Source organism: Vicia villosa, unplaced genomic scaffold, assembly GCF_029867415.1.
Source record: "Vicia villosa cultivar HV-30 ecotype Madison, WI unplaced genomic scaffold, Vvil1.0 ctg.000759F_1_1, whole genome shotgun sequence".
NCBI classification, from domain to species: domain Eukaryota; kingdom Viridiplantae; phylum Streptophyta; class Magnoliopsida; order Fabales; family Fabaceae; genus Vicia; species Vicia villosa.
In genome coordinates this window covers 313,289-327,894 of record NW_026705340.1, presented here as the reverse complement: position 1 = coordinate 327,894, position 14,606 = coordinate 313,289, and positions in this window count along the sequence as shown.

Here is a 14,606-nt window from a genome sequence, read left to right as displayed (position 1 = left end):
CTTTTTCTTTTGATAGATGTTGACTGCCTGACTTAATGGTTGCGGGAACCCATCATTATTTGTGTAAACAACAGTTAGTATAATTGAGTTAACTGAGTAACTACCCTGCCCCAGGTTATGATCAAGGTTTTAATCTGTACGAGAAAGAAAGCTTCCACTTCTTAGGCTCAAAGGGGTTGACGAGGGATTATCATCCTTATATCTCCACTACTTATGAATTGAAACAATGCCTGTACATCGTCAGCATAGTCCGTTCAAAAGCATACTGTGTGAGGTTGCGGTATCGTTTTCGTCATCCTCCCTCGAAAGGCTCACAGTTTTAACGAGAGTTGAATATCATAAAGGGAAACAAGGTAAAACGAAGTTTTATTGTATTAATAAGAGGAGAAATAATTCAAGACAAACATAAGTAATGCATTGATGATGATTATTTAAGATAAATAATGTCTAGCATAATTCAAATGTTTAAACAAACTGAATAGAAATTGCGAATGCGAGTAAAAACTGATGATCTAAAAGTCCTCCTTATAGAGGTTAAGCAGTCTTGTCATGAATGGGCACACGAGTCTTAGGAGGATCAAACTCAATTTCACCAGCATCGATCATGTCTTGGATTTTGTTCTTCAACGGCCAACAATCATTTATGTCATGTCCAATGTTGTCTGAGTGATAAGCACATCTTGCATTGGGATTATATTGATGAGATGAAGTATTAGGCTTCAGAGGAGGATCCTTCAATGCAATCAGCCCTTCCTTCAGCAACCGTGGTAACACTTCGGCCAAAGTCATGTTGATCTTGGTGAATTGTCTTTTGGGTGCGTTCTGCTTGCGCTGATTATTGTGTTGGCGCTTGACCCAAGACCAGGACTGCTCCAACGGTGTTGGATTCATTCTTCCCATTATATGGCTTCTTGGAAGTTGTAGCTACTTGAATCTTTCCGCTTCGGATACCACTTTCAACGCGTTCCCCAATTAAGATTAAATCTGTAAATCCAGAAGATGAGCTCCCAAGTAAGTGACTATAGAAGGGACCAGTTAGCGTGTTCATGAATGTATCAACCAACTCTCTATCCGCCAAAGGAGGTTGAACTCTGCCAGCCAGGTCTCTCCACTTCTGAGCATATTCTTTGAAGCTTTCATTAGGTCCCATGGACATGCTTTGTAATTGCATGCGAGTCGGTGCAAGATCAACATTGTATTGGTATTGCGTGTAGAAAGCAACAACCAAGTCCTCCCAAGTACGAATGTTGGTACCCTCCAGTTGATAGTACCACTCAAGTTGATTTCCAAATAAGCTCTCTTGGAAAAAGTGGATCCACAGCTTCTTATCTGCAGCATGAGGTTGAATCTTCCTCACATATGATTTCAAATGCAGCTTGGGACAGGAAACTCCATCGTATTTAGCAAAGTTCGGAGTCTTGAATTTCGGAGGAATGACAACCCCTGAGATGAGTCCTAGTTCTTCAAAGTCTAGTCCAGGTACCTTCTGAATTTCCATGGCTTTCATACGTTCCTCCAGCAACTTGTATTTGTCATCAGGATGTTCATCCTCATGGTGATAGTCCTCTTTTTCTTTAGAGGGCTTGGCAGAATAATGGTTACTTTTTGCCTCAGTTTTGATACTAGCATCATCATCTTGCTCATCTTCGTCACTGTCTCCAGAGTCTTCGGCTTCCCTGAGTTGCAATGTCGGTCTAAGCTTTTTCCTCAGAGTCTTCTTGCCTGTCTTCTTCTTGGTCAGGAGCGCTTTCAATTCATTTTGCCCCTTGGACAAGTTCAGGATCAGATCTTGGAACTGGGCATTCTGAGCTTGAAGGTCTTTGACTGATTGTTCAAGATTCATGATGCTGAACTAAACAACGAGGAGGTGAGAAACCAGTGACGGAAACCTGTGATGCAATATTATGAATGCATATGCAATGTTTTCAAGGATCTTTAGGAATTTAGTTAGCAATATTTAAATGTAGTTGCATCTTCGTCTGAAAAAATTTCATTTTGGATGTCCTTCAATGAGAATCAAGCTCACCATGTCTAGTGGGTCATAGCCTCTGATTCGGGATACCTCTGAATTTGAAGGCGTATGGCTAGTGGAAAATAAGTTCTCTTGCCCCTTGATAGGTACTGTGTCTTTGAATTGGAAGACGTGTGGCCAGAGGAAAATAAATCCTCTTGCCCCTAGATAGGAATTGAGTTCTTGATAAGAGCACCTGAAATTGTGCGCCCTAAATCCCTAAGATCCTTGAAAGAGTTAGTAAACATGCAATTTTATGATGTCATGATGTCATGATGTTATGCGGATGCAATGCATCAGGCAAAGCGTCATATAGTAAGGACAAAGGAGTCCTAAAAAACCTGCAAGGAAATCAAAGGGTTAGATAACAAACAAGTCACACAAGAGTCCTTAAGTTTAAAGGCTTGTATGAAGTATGACCAGGTGACTACCCTTCCCCAAAGGTACTTCTATGGATAAAGAGATTTCAGCAACGGGTTCTACCAGTTACTCAGAATTGTCAGCCCCTTCTAAAGCACCCTCGAACATGGTACATGCATACCACGCAATGATACTCTAGGAAGAAACCTATATGAGCTGTAGTATCGGGTCGCGACCATAACTTGGCATGCACCAAGAATAGCCCTCCCACTACGTTCCTAAAAGTTAAGATGGATTAAGGGTGACTAAAGGTCCTTGAGCTCCGACGCACCCAAAGATACATGCGTAAACCTCTCTCATGCAAAAGAGGTACACAATAACCAGTGGAGGCCTAACTCAAGCGCGAACTTCATATTGACCAATCCCAAGCATGCAAAAGGGAGGTCTCCATGACTATGCCGCTCCTATCTTAAGGTGCACTCGAGTCCGGGTGTAGGACTCATCTTCTGTTCAATACCCAAAGTAACCTTGAAAAGTAAAGCAATCAAAACAAACAAATAGGTGATCTAAGCCCTAAGGTAAACCCCTCTTAAAGACTCCCCAGCAGAGTCGCCAGTTCTGTAACTCGGTGAACTGACTTTAAATGTCGCGGTTAAGCATGAGTCGCCACCGACTTTTATTTTGTCCAATGTTAGGAAAGGTAAAAAGTACAGAAAAAGACCTTTTAAAAAAGAAAACGGGCTCGGGGGGTAAGTTATGAAAAGGGAAGATGTAAGCACCCTTTTCATCCGTAGTTGTCTATGGGCTCTTAATTTACTTAGCTCAATGTTTGTTTGTTTTGAGTTAAAAAGGGGCATAAGGACTTTAGGGTAAATGCGTAGCCTTAGTTTTTGAAAGAGTATTGAAAAGATCTTTTTTTTTAATTGAGCTAGGCAGATTAAGAGCACTACCCTAAATAGTTGGTATTTTTCTATGCTTTTTAAAGTTCCTAGGACTATCCATACTATATAGAAGTAGGTAGTCCTTGTTTATATTGGACGTGCGGGTCATCGAAGGGTCATCGAGGTCGTTTGAAGGCAACAAGTAGAGGTACCTTTAGCAATACACGGAGGGACGATCGTCACTTTTTCGTAGGCAACAATCGAGGGTCATCGAGGGACTTAGTGACGATTTTATATCGAGGGACCTTTGCTAATGGGTACCTCTACATTTCGAGGGTCACGACCTTATTTTTAAAGGCAACCAGGAGGGGCGTACCCTAAAGGTGAGTGCGTGCAAAGTGTGTTGTATTCGATTATAATTTTGTATTTAGGTTAGCTAGCGTTTGATTAAATTATCTTGCCATACACGCCCTAATTATCATACATCTAAGCAGAATTAAAAATACAGGAATTTAAAGGTGCAGAGACGTAAAAAGGTCCACTATAATTTTACATTTGACCTATATACATTCTAATAACAAAATAAAATCGATAAATTAAACAAACACGCGTCATACAAGGGATTTGAGATTGGAAGAGAAAATCGGAAGAAAGTCGAGATTTGATGGTTTAATTAGCGAATTAAAATAAGTTAAGCTAAAATTCTAAATTTAAAATTAATTATCAATTAATCCAAGCCTATTACCCTAATTAAGTTATAAAGAAAATAAAAAGCTATAATTTAAATTATTAAAACTTAATTTACTAACTTATTAATTAAATTAAAAAGAAAATAAAAAGTCATAATTTAAATTATCAAAACCTAATTTACTAACTATTTTGTTAAAAGTTTTTTTTTTTTAGTATAGTTGAATTATTGATTAATGGTTTATGTATTTATTTTTTGTTTTTTTTTTAAAGATTAAGGAAAATTATATGTGTAGAAGCAAATAAAACAAGTGCAAAATCTAAGGAATTTTTTTTGTCATGGCTGGGTATTGAACCCACGTTCTTGGGTTTACCAGCAAAACCGCTCAACCACCTGCGCTGCCTGCATAACGTGTAAGAATAATCAACGAAAATTATTAAATAAGAAAATATGACATTGATTAGGTAATTCAACCAAATAGTCAAAGTGGGCCCTTCAGCACTCGAATGGACCAATCACCGAGAGGGAGAGAGAAGATTCGTTTGACTGGCCAACGGAGGGCATACACGCGTGCGGTCAAGGGTCAATGGCCCATGTCATCATCTCCTTCCTCCAGCCCTGCGGATTTTATTGCGATTTTACCCACCAAATTACCTGCGGATTTTCCCATCTCCTTCATGCTCAAATCTGCAATTATGGAACACACACACACACACACACACACACACACGAGCCTAACAATATTTAAAAGCGTCCAGGTTACATAAACAAGCCCTTATGAGTTCGAATCAACCATCATTTTCGGCCAAAAATCTCTACACATTGAGATTCGAAAGAAAAAGGTGTGAAGCCCTAACAATGGTGTCTCACGTTTTCGATCCGAAAACTCTCACATAATACGTCAAAGCTGTTCTAAATGAGTCCAGGAACATGTTAGTGACATCAAATTATATTAAATATCACGGTATTCAAGAATACGAAAAAAATAAAACATGAACAAAGCTTATGAATGTGATGTGATCATGCTAATCATCATGGTGCTTCAATTACGATTTATTCCTCTTCTATATTACCTTGGGAGATGATTTAAATGATTCTTTGGCTCTGAATATTGGCTTCCTACGTGACACGAAAATTCAAGCTTTTGTTGAATTTTTTTTGAACTTGGAGGCACACCAAAGGCTAGGGTTTTTTTCTCCTCTTTCAAGGGCTGCATCATGGAGTATATATATAGGGTGGATTAGGTCACGAAATTATAGAGAGAGCATGAGATTTTGATTGAGAAAATATTTGGTTTTGAATGTGTATGAAAACTTTCTTTTTTAAATCTCCATTCTATTTTCCATAACTTTTTCCACTTATTCTTGGCCATTAGATTGATCTCCATCTGATTGTATGATTTTACAAAGAATTAAATCATATTTTACCATTAAATAATGATTTTATTTTGATTTATTTTGATTTTAATGAATAAATTCAAAATAAAAATAAATAAAAACCATAAAATAATGATAAAATGGTTCATGGGCCCTTGATGATCTCAAATCCACGTGAGTTTCTTGAAATAATAAGTCCATCACTCAAAAAAAGTTAAAATTCTTCACTTTGCCCTTTTGCGTTTTTTTTCAAAATCGCCCAACTTGTGCAAGCCCTAATTCACTCAATATTTATCATATGAAGGTGTTCTTGCACACTTTAGAAAGCTCAAAGAGTCTTCTAAAATATCCTTTTGGTTTCACCTTCATTGAGTTTACCATGTTCATTTACCATCCTTTGAGAAAAAAGGTCTTTTTTGTTGACTTTCGAAAGGACCTATAATGTATTAGCTTGTATCTTTCAACTGGTGAGTTTCTTGACTTTGGGCCCAACATAAAAGTTGTAGAGAATTGAATTTCCTTGAGAATAGGCTTTGGTTGGACAATTTTTGATGAACCATGTGAGAGTTATGATCAGTCAAAGTTTAGTTGACTTTTACCTTAAAACCCCAATTAGTAACTTCCTTTTCTGATGATTTTGGACCTTTTTCCTGATGAATCATGATCAAATCTTGATCAAATGATGAATATAACATAAAAATGTTGATGTTTCCCAAAAATCAGGAGTGTTGACTGTGTTTTGACCATAGTTGCCTTTTAGGTCAAACTAATCGTTTGTTGATCATTTGAGCAATTGTCTGAGCAATCTTATGAATCGAGGCCTGAAACTTGGTATGAGGATGCTTTGAATCACATGATATGCTATGAAGTCCACTTGAGGCATCTGAAGTTGATTTTACTTGGAGAGAAGCAAAACCCTAGTTGTGGGTTAATTGCTTAGGACAGAAGTGATCATGCCTTCAGCCAGAGATTGTATGAGCCTGTGGAGACTATCTGAGCCCAACTATCTTGAAACATAGTGGGAAAATTTTGGGGTGTGACAGTGAGACATGCTTATTGATTAAATCCAAGTAAAACTCTTCATATCAAGATGACCAAAATACACACTCCCTCATACTTGTGGATGACAATTGGTGTCTTTCACTCGAAAGCGGCGAAATGCCTTTTCCATTAAAATCAAACAAAACAAAGTTTCGTGTTTTCTTTTTGAGCACAACTACAAATGTTCGGACCTCTCTATTGCACAGAATGGGTATGTAGACACAATATGTGACATCTTGCCAAGCATACAAAAATAAAAATAATTATTTCCTTATCTCATCAATCTTTTGCAAACTTTAACCCTTTAGCCTAAAAAACACAGATTTTCAAAAGGTTCTTTTGGAGTACTACAAATGTGAGGGGTGCTAATACCTTCACCTTGCATAACCAACCCCCGTATCTAGATCTATTATTTGTTGTGTTTTATCGATATTTTCCCTTTCCCTTGTAAATAATAAAGTTCGGTGGCGACTTTTGCTTTGCGAGTTAAGTTAATCAATAGCTTAATCTCAAATTTCCTCCGCGACATAAACATATTGAAATTAACATAAATCTAGCATGACATAAATCTTTACATAACATATTTTCACCATTATCACAAGTAGTTCTATGATGTTTTATCATTATTAGAATATTTTTTTATTGATTTTATAAGTGTTGCATCCACCTTCGCATGACCCTTAGTTTCGTAACGGCGAGTCGGCGAAATATACTCCACATTTTTCTTACATCTTCCTCGTTTACTGAATCTTATTTTTTTAAAGAACGCTAATCTCAAGGGAACAATAATCAATTTTAACCATTCTTTGATTATCTTTATGGTGTGAGAGATTATCGATTTTGGACTTTAGATCCAACAGACCAGAGTGATATTATTTATAACTCTAAATTCAAATGGAAGGCTTCTCATGGTAAAGTAAATAAATTCAAGGTAAAAATATCGATTTTTTTTTTTTTAATAATTTACTAAGAGCAACTGAAGCATATTTATATAACATTCATGAAGTTGCGAGAAACACAAGAAAGGGGGTTTAAATTGGATTGCATCAAATATAATCTTTTCACAACTTCAAACAAAAAGCTAACAAGTGAATAAAAAAATGAACACAATTATTTTTATCTTGGTTCAATGTTAACTAAGTTGCTTCAGTCCATCCCTCAAGGTGATTTTCCTTATCCATAACAAAGACTTAATCCACTATAATCAACTGATTATGGATAACTAAAATAAGTCCGTTCAACCTTGTTGACAAGCCTAACAAGTCCGCGGATCCATATTGTTAGGCCAACCATAATAAGTTTGATCAACCTTGTTGACAACCTCAACAAGTCCGTCGATCCCTATTGTCAAGATGCAGACAACAATAATAAGTTTGATCAACCTTGTTGACAACCCCAACAAGTCAGTCGATCCTTATTGTCAAACCATAATGACTGCAACCAAAAGTCTTCTTTAGAATCCTGACTACACCTAGTCTCTTAAGGAACCTATCAACAATTGTTGATTACAAATAAGTGTACATAGAGATGCTTTTAACAAGCAGATTGCATAATGTTTAGCTACAACAACACAAAAATGTTGATAGCAAGATATAAACAAAAGCTCTTTGTAGCAACCTGCCTAAAAATTTATAGCTTAGAGAGTCACCACCTATTCTGAAGGGCGAATAGGAAACCCTACGCAGTATAGAGATCAGGGTAAGATACTATTATTCAGGTCGAGGGAAGGTGTTAGGCACCCTCAACCCTTTCCTATTGGCTTTGAATCTAAGGGTCAAGTTTTATGGCTAAAAGTTAAGGTTTTATAGCTAAGGCAGTGAATAGGGGGAAAATTGAGACTTTAGGGAGGGGGACTCGCCTTGTTGCCAAGTGCCTACGTATCTCCTTAGGGAGAATCAGAGTCAACGTAGTTCGGGCACAGGGTTGTACGCCTTAGGATTGAATTTGTGGTTTGAAATTGATTAAAGGCTTTTTGAGTGGCCTATTCGCAGTTTTGAATTAGGATGAAAATCCGTAGTTTGATTTGAAGTGTTTTGAATGTTTTAAGTTTTTTTGGAAACGCGAATGTTCGAAGGTATTTTGAGTTACCTTATCGTAGTTGTGAACATCGCACATCGTAGTGTTGAAACATCGTAGTATCGTGGTTTAGTGTATTTTGAGTATTTTAGATTTGGGCGTACAACCCTGGTTTAATATGGCACCATTAACCGCAACGATCAATAGATTCGATCGCCATAGTTAACAGATTAGTAAAGGATTGCTGGCAATTCTAGTCGATTGATTCGATTATCACTTTTAGCAAATTGATGTATTTTAATTATTAATTTATCGTTACCCCTCATAACCGATAGTTTCGATTACAAATAATAACGAATTGATAAGGGGAAATATGCTAATCATCATAACCAATAAGATGGTTAAAACCATTTAGCAAAATAAATTTATTTGAATTTTAATTTATAGGATTTGATTAATTAAATTAATCGATTATTAATCATCGCGACCAATAAATTTAGTCGAAACGAATAATAATTTAAATCCTAATATTTTTGATACTTTGGGCAAATGGGATGGAGCAAACCCTAATATAGGGTTTTATTATAATTAAATTTAATTAGATTAATTAATCGGGCAAATAGTTGAATAATCGGAATAATTGAGAGAATATAATTCCTAAAACCCAATATATACCTAATCCTAATTCTAATCCTAATTAAATTAATTAATTGAATTAAACCTAATTAAAACAACAATTTAATCTAATAATAATATTTAAGTAAATATATAAATATAGAGAAACCTGGGTAGAAATCCTGTGTGGTAGCCTTGCAAAGGTCTATGGTGTGCTTCTTCTTTCATACCTTCAGATCTGCCCATGCGAGGATTCAGCGATGGAGAACGAGGGTGCATAGCAGGCCCTGACGTGCGCGCGCGTACTAGATCTCAACGCAGAATTTGATTAGAAAATAAAATCCTGGGTGGGATTCGAACCCAGGTTTCGTGAGACATTCTCCTCCCCTGCTTGCCATGTGCGGTGCGATGGTCGTGTGATATAATATTGACACAATAGTAATATGATATAAAACGCAACAGAGACATTTTGAATTAAAAAATGAACCGCTCCCAGACTTCATCTTCCTCACAGGGAGAAAACTTTTGCCCACGGTTTAGACAGGGTTTTAGCCACGGTCCTTCTGCGTAACTATAGCACTACCTCCATTAAACCTGCAATTCATGAGTGATGAACACAAGACGTTAACCCAGATCAATTATAAACACCCCCACGAACCCACTAAACCCATCGATTTCGGTCAATTTCGCCGCTATCCTAATATCCCCAATTTATGAATCTGAAAACCTAACCATGGTATCTCCTTCAACCTGCGATCAAAATTCAATTAACGATGCAGAAAGCCTTTTATCATCAATCTAAACATGAATATACAATCAAAACCGATTTATAATGCGTGGAAGGATGTAATCGGAAAAAAAAGAAACAAGAACACAGTGGCCTGTGGGACGCAATTCCGGGCACGGTCATGGATGATGGTGATTGCGATAGCTTCAAAACAGTCTCAGGAATGTATTGGAAGCTTTGAAACATCTTGAATCAAGCTCTCTCTCCCAATCCGATTCCAAAATTTCTTGGGTTTGTTGAAGTATTCTTGAACGCATTTTTCTCCCCATAATCCTTATCCCCCTCTCTCTGGTTTGCATATGTTATCAGTATATATGTGATTGCATTAGGGTTACTAATGGGCTTCCAATATGATAGCAATCCAAGTCTTTAAGCCATGCACCATTCTTTTGTATTTAAAATTTTTATTTAAGATTTAATTGAATAGAAATCCCAATAAATAACACTCACAACATATGAAAATTGGTTTAGAAATTTTATTCATGTTATGGGTGTAAAAAATCAAATTTTAGATTTAAAACAAATTATTCCGATTTTATATGATTTATTCATATTTATATGAATTAAAATTCAAATAAATAAAAATAAATATTATAAAAATAAAATAATTATTTTAAGAGTCATCATAAAGCCCATAAACAAGTTTGAGATTCACATCTTAGGTCCATTGGTCCTAGAGGTTCAAATTCTTTTGATGAAGTGAAAACCCTAGCTCTGGATATCCTGAATTAGGAGGTGCTTTATCTGATAGAGCTATGAATGGTCTTGGGCGATTGAGGAACCTTTGACTGAATATAGGAGGGCAAATTTTGGGGTATGACACTCTTTGCTAAGAATACAAAACTATACAAAGAATATCACAGTTTGTGCAGCGATTTAACGTACTTTCGTAGAACTGATTCGTTGCATTCAAATTCTTCCAAGTCTTCCTTTTATAGTTGTAAAAGAATTTTGTTGGAGGTTAGAATAGGAAACATAAAACTATTTGTTTTGTCCCCGGCGGTCATGGTGGAAATGGTAGACAAAAGTACAAAAAGGACTGTTCTTACGTCACCCTATTAAAGTAGTGGTCCTAGTGTACTTTGTACTTTTATACTCACCATCTCATGCAAGTCAGTCTTGATTTATATCTTATATTTATTTAGAGGCTTATGATGTATGTTGATTGAAGCATGTTATAGAAGGATCAGGCTTGAGTCTTATTAACCTAAGTCTTTTGAGTTTTCAGAACTTATTCAGAAGACCCTTGTCTTCAGAGTCTTCAGCATTATGTCTTTAGAAGTAATGTCTTCAGATCTTCAGAACTCGTTCAACAGAACATTGTCTTCAGCATCTTTAGAGCTTGAGACAATAAACGCAAAACTTTAGAAGGGCTCCAAAGCTTCCTTGTAAAGTCACGATCATAAGCTCTTGTACTAACGTTCTTTAGAACCACTGAGTAAGAGTGTAACTCGGTGAACTGACTTTTAGTTTTATATATGCAACAATGTTGCGGTGAGCATGAGTCGCCACCGACTTTTATTTTGTCCAATGTTAGGAAAGGTAAAAAGTACAGAAAAAGACCTTTTTGAAAAAAAACGGGCTCGGGGGGTAAGTTATGAAAAGGGAAGGTGTAAGCACCCTTTTCATCCGTAGTTATCTACGGGCTCTTAACTTGCTTAGCCCATGTTTGTTTGTTTTGAGTTGAAAAGGAGTATAAGGACTTTAGCGTAAATGCGTAGCCTTAGTTTTTTTGAAAGAATATTGAAAAGATGTTTTTATTGAGCTAGGCAGTTTAAGAGCACTACCCTAATTGATTGATCTTTTTCTGTAATTTTTAAAGTTCCCAGGACTATCCATACTATATAGAAGTAGGTAGTCCTTGTTTTATTGGACGTGTGGGTCATCGTAGGGTCATCGAGGTCGTTTGAAGGCAACAAATAGAGGTACCTTTAGCTATATGCGAAGGGACAATCATTGTTTCGTAGGCAACCGTTCGAGGGACTAGATCATATTACCGAGGCAACATCGCGGGTCGTCGAGGGACTTATGATCTTTGCAATGATTTGTAATCGAGGGACTTTGCTAATGGATACCTTTACATTTCGAGGGACTCGACCTTTTAATCGAAGGCAACCAAGAGGGGCGTACCCTAGGGGTGAGTGAGTGCAAGTGTGTTAAATTCGATTATAATTTATCTTATATTTTTTAGTGAGCTATCGTTTAATTCAAGCTTGCCATACACACCCTAATTTAAACATACATCTAGGCAGTATAATAATTAAAATACAGAAATTTAAAGGTGCAGGAAAGTAAAGATTTTCACTATGATATTTACATTTTACCTATGTACATTCTAATATCTTAATAAGAAAATAGGAAAATAAAGCAAACATGCGCCATACACGAGATTTTGAGGTGAGAGAAGAAAATCGAGTGTAAATTAATCTTTTTTTTGTTGATTTTTAAATTAAAACCTAATTTAAAGCCAAATTCTACTTTACCAAATTAATTAGAATCTAAAAGGAAGTATGCATTTTTTATTCTTTAAGGATTATTATTTTTTTTAAAAAAAAAAGTATTAAGTGAAAATAGATAGGTTAATTAGATCCTAAGTATTTAGATTAATTTGAAGTGATTAATTAGTTTAGTGGTTAATTGGTTAATTAGTGAAATAATTAAAAGGAAATAAACAAAACAAAAGAGTACAAAAAATAAAAAAAGAAATGAGGTAGCTGGGTGTTGAACCCTTGCCATAGACCTCATTGGTTTCCAACCCTTGACATCTGCTCTGAATGCGTTTGCTGTTAATCTATTGGACCTGAATGAATAAATATGTTACACCTGTGCATAGTCAAAATTTCAAACACCAATAACCACGGTGGCCCACTCGCAGGCTGACTGGCGAATGGGATTTCCCTCTCATGCCAACGCAGCAGTCAACAAGTCCAAGGTACTGTTCATCATCCCCTACCTCTACACCTGCGGATTCAGTTGCGGGATTATCTAGGATTTTACCTGCGGATTTCAAAGTGATTTTTTTGACAATTTTAAACCTGCAAAAAACGAGTTATAAACAAAACGTGACAGCCCAGATCCACCTAGAATAAACCCCTGAGTTCGAATATGGGATCGTTTCAGTCTAAAACGGCTGGGAACACGTGATACGAATGCATTCAAGCATGGTGCCCTAACCATGGTGCATCTCTATTCAGGGATCAAAACTCTCATGGGACACATCAGACCTGTTCTAAACATTATTTCAAACATATTAAAAGCATCAAATCATGTCGAAAATCAATGAAACATAGCAAACGAAAATCCAAGAAACTTGAATAAAATATGAACGAACATGATGTGGTTTTTTACGTGATATGCAGTCAAGTATTAGTTCATATTCATTCTAAATTACCTTAGAGAGAGAACTATATTGTTGGTTTGATTTAAACACGACCGCCAATGTGAATACCAAAAATTCAAAACTTTTTGAGTTTTTTTGGAACTTCGAGTGTGAGTCTTGGAGGCTATCAATTCGTGTCCCCTTTTTTTTTGGCTTGTCTGCTCTAATTATAGAGGGAATAAAAGTGGAAGGATGGAAAGAAACAAGTGATTCATGGCCATCAAAGGGAAGATTATTTCCATAATTTTTTCAAAAACTTTCCAAAATCAAGAGGATATCTTTCCCAATGTGTTTTGCACGGTTTTGGTATGTTTCCATGAAATCTTGAACCTTTAAAACAATTCAAACCATGTTCCCTTCCATTTATTCATTTTTTATTTATTATTTAATTTATTTAGCCTTTTATTGAATAAAAAAACCATAATAAATATAAATAATAATTATAAAAATGAAATAATGAAATTATTGGTCTTTGATGAGTTTGATTTGGTTTCTAAAAGGTCCCAAAAAAATAGGCGCCACACTCCCTTGTTTGAAATTTATTTTTATTTTTTCAATTATAATAGTAATAATAATAATATTAACACTAAATAAAAAAAGGTACTAAAAAAACAAAAAAAATTTACTCCTAGTAAAAAAAAATGAATGTTCTAAAAAAACGAGAATTAAATGATAAAAAAACTTACTTTTTTTGTGATTTTGAATATAAGTAAAAAAAAGAATATTTTTAAAAGAAGGCTTAATTAAAAAAACAATAATTAAAATTAAATGATTAAAAACTTATTTTTGTGATTTTATTATTTCAATATGAATGAAAATTAAATTAAATCTATGGTTAGAAGCAAAAAAAAAAAGGAAAAAGTGTTAGAAGTGGGATTCAAACCTGGGACCTTATACTTGCAAACTTACTTCCTTACCAATTGTGCTATATTATTTATTCAAAATAAAAGCCAATTGAAAGTGTATGAAGCATCGGCCAACATTTTTCTATTTATTAAAATATAAATAACTTAAGAATAAATTATTATATTTTAAAATAGACTTCAAATCGAATATTTATAAAATTCAGGATGTCAATGTAAATGAACCCAAGATTTTATAAATATTCAATTTTGAAATAGTTTCGAAACTTTTTTTTTGAAAAGTGTGGACAAATTTTGGGGTACAACAGCTGCCCCTGTTCAATCTTCTTAAACCTGAAGAGGTAGATTGGCATGTTCGCCATTCGTGATCTGAAGGTGGAAGATGATTGAACACTTAAGTGCCCAAAAATTTGCACTTGCCAGTGCAGCAAAGGGCATTGTTTGTTGCTTGAATGGGCTTAGAGATGCCATCCAGTGAGTTGACAGAGTGTTGTCGGAGATGGGCTTAAAAGATGCCATCTAGTGAGTTGACAGAGTGTTGTCGGAGATGGGCTTAAAAGATGCCATCCAAATATTGACAGAATGCTAT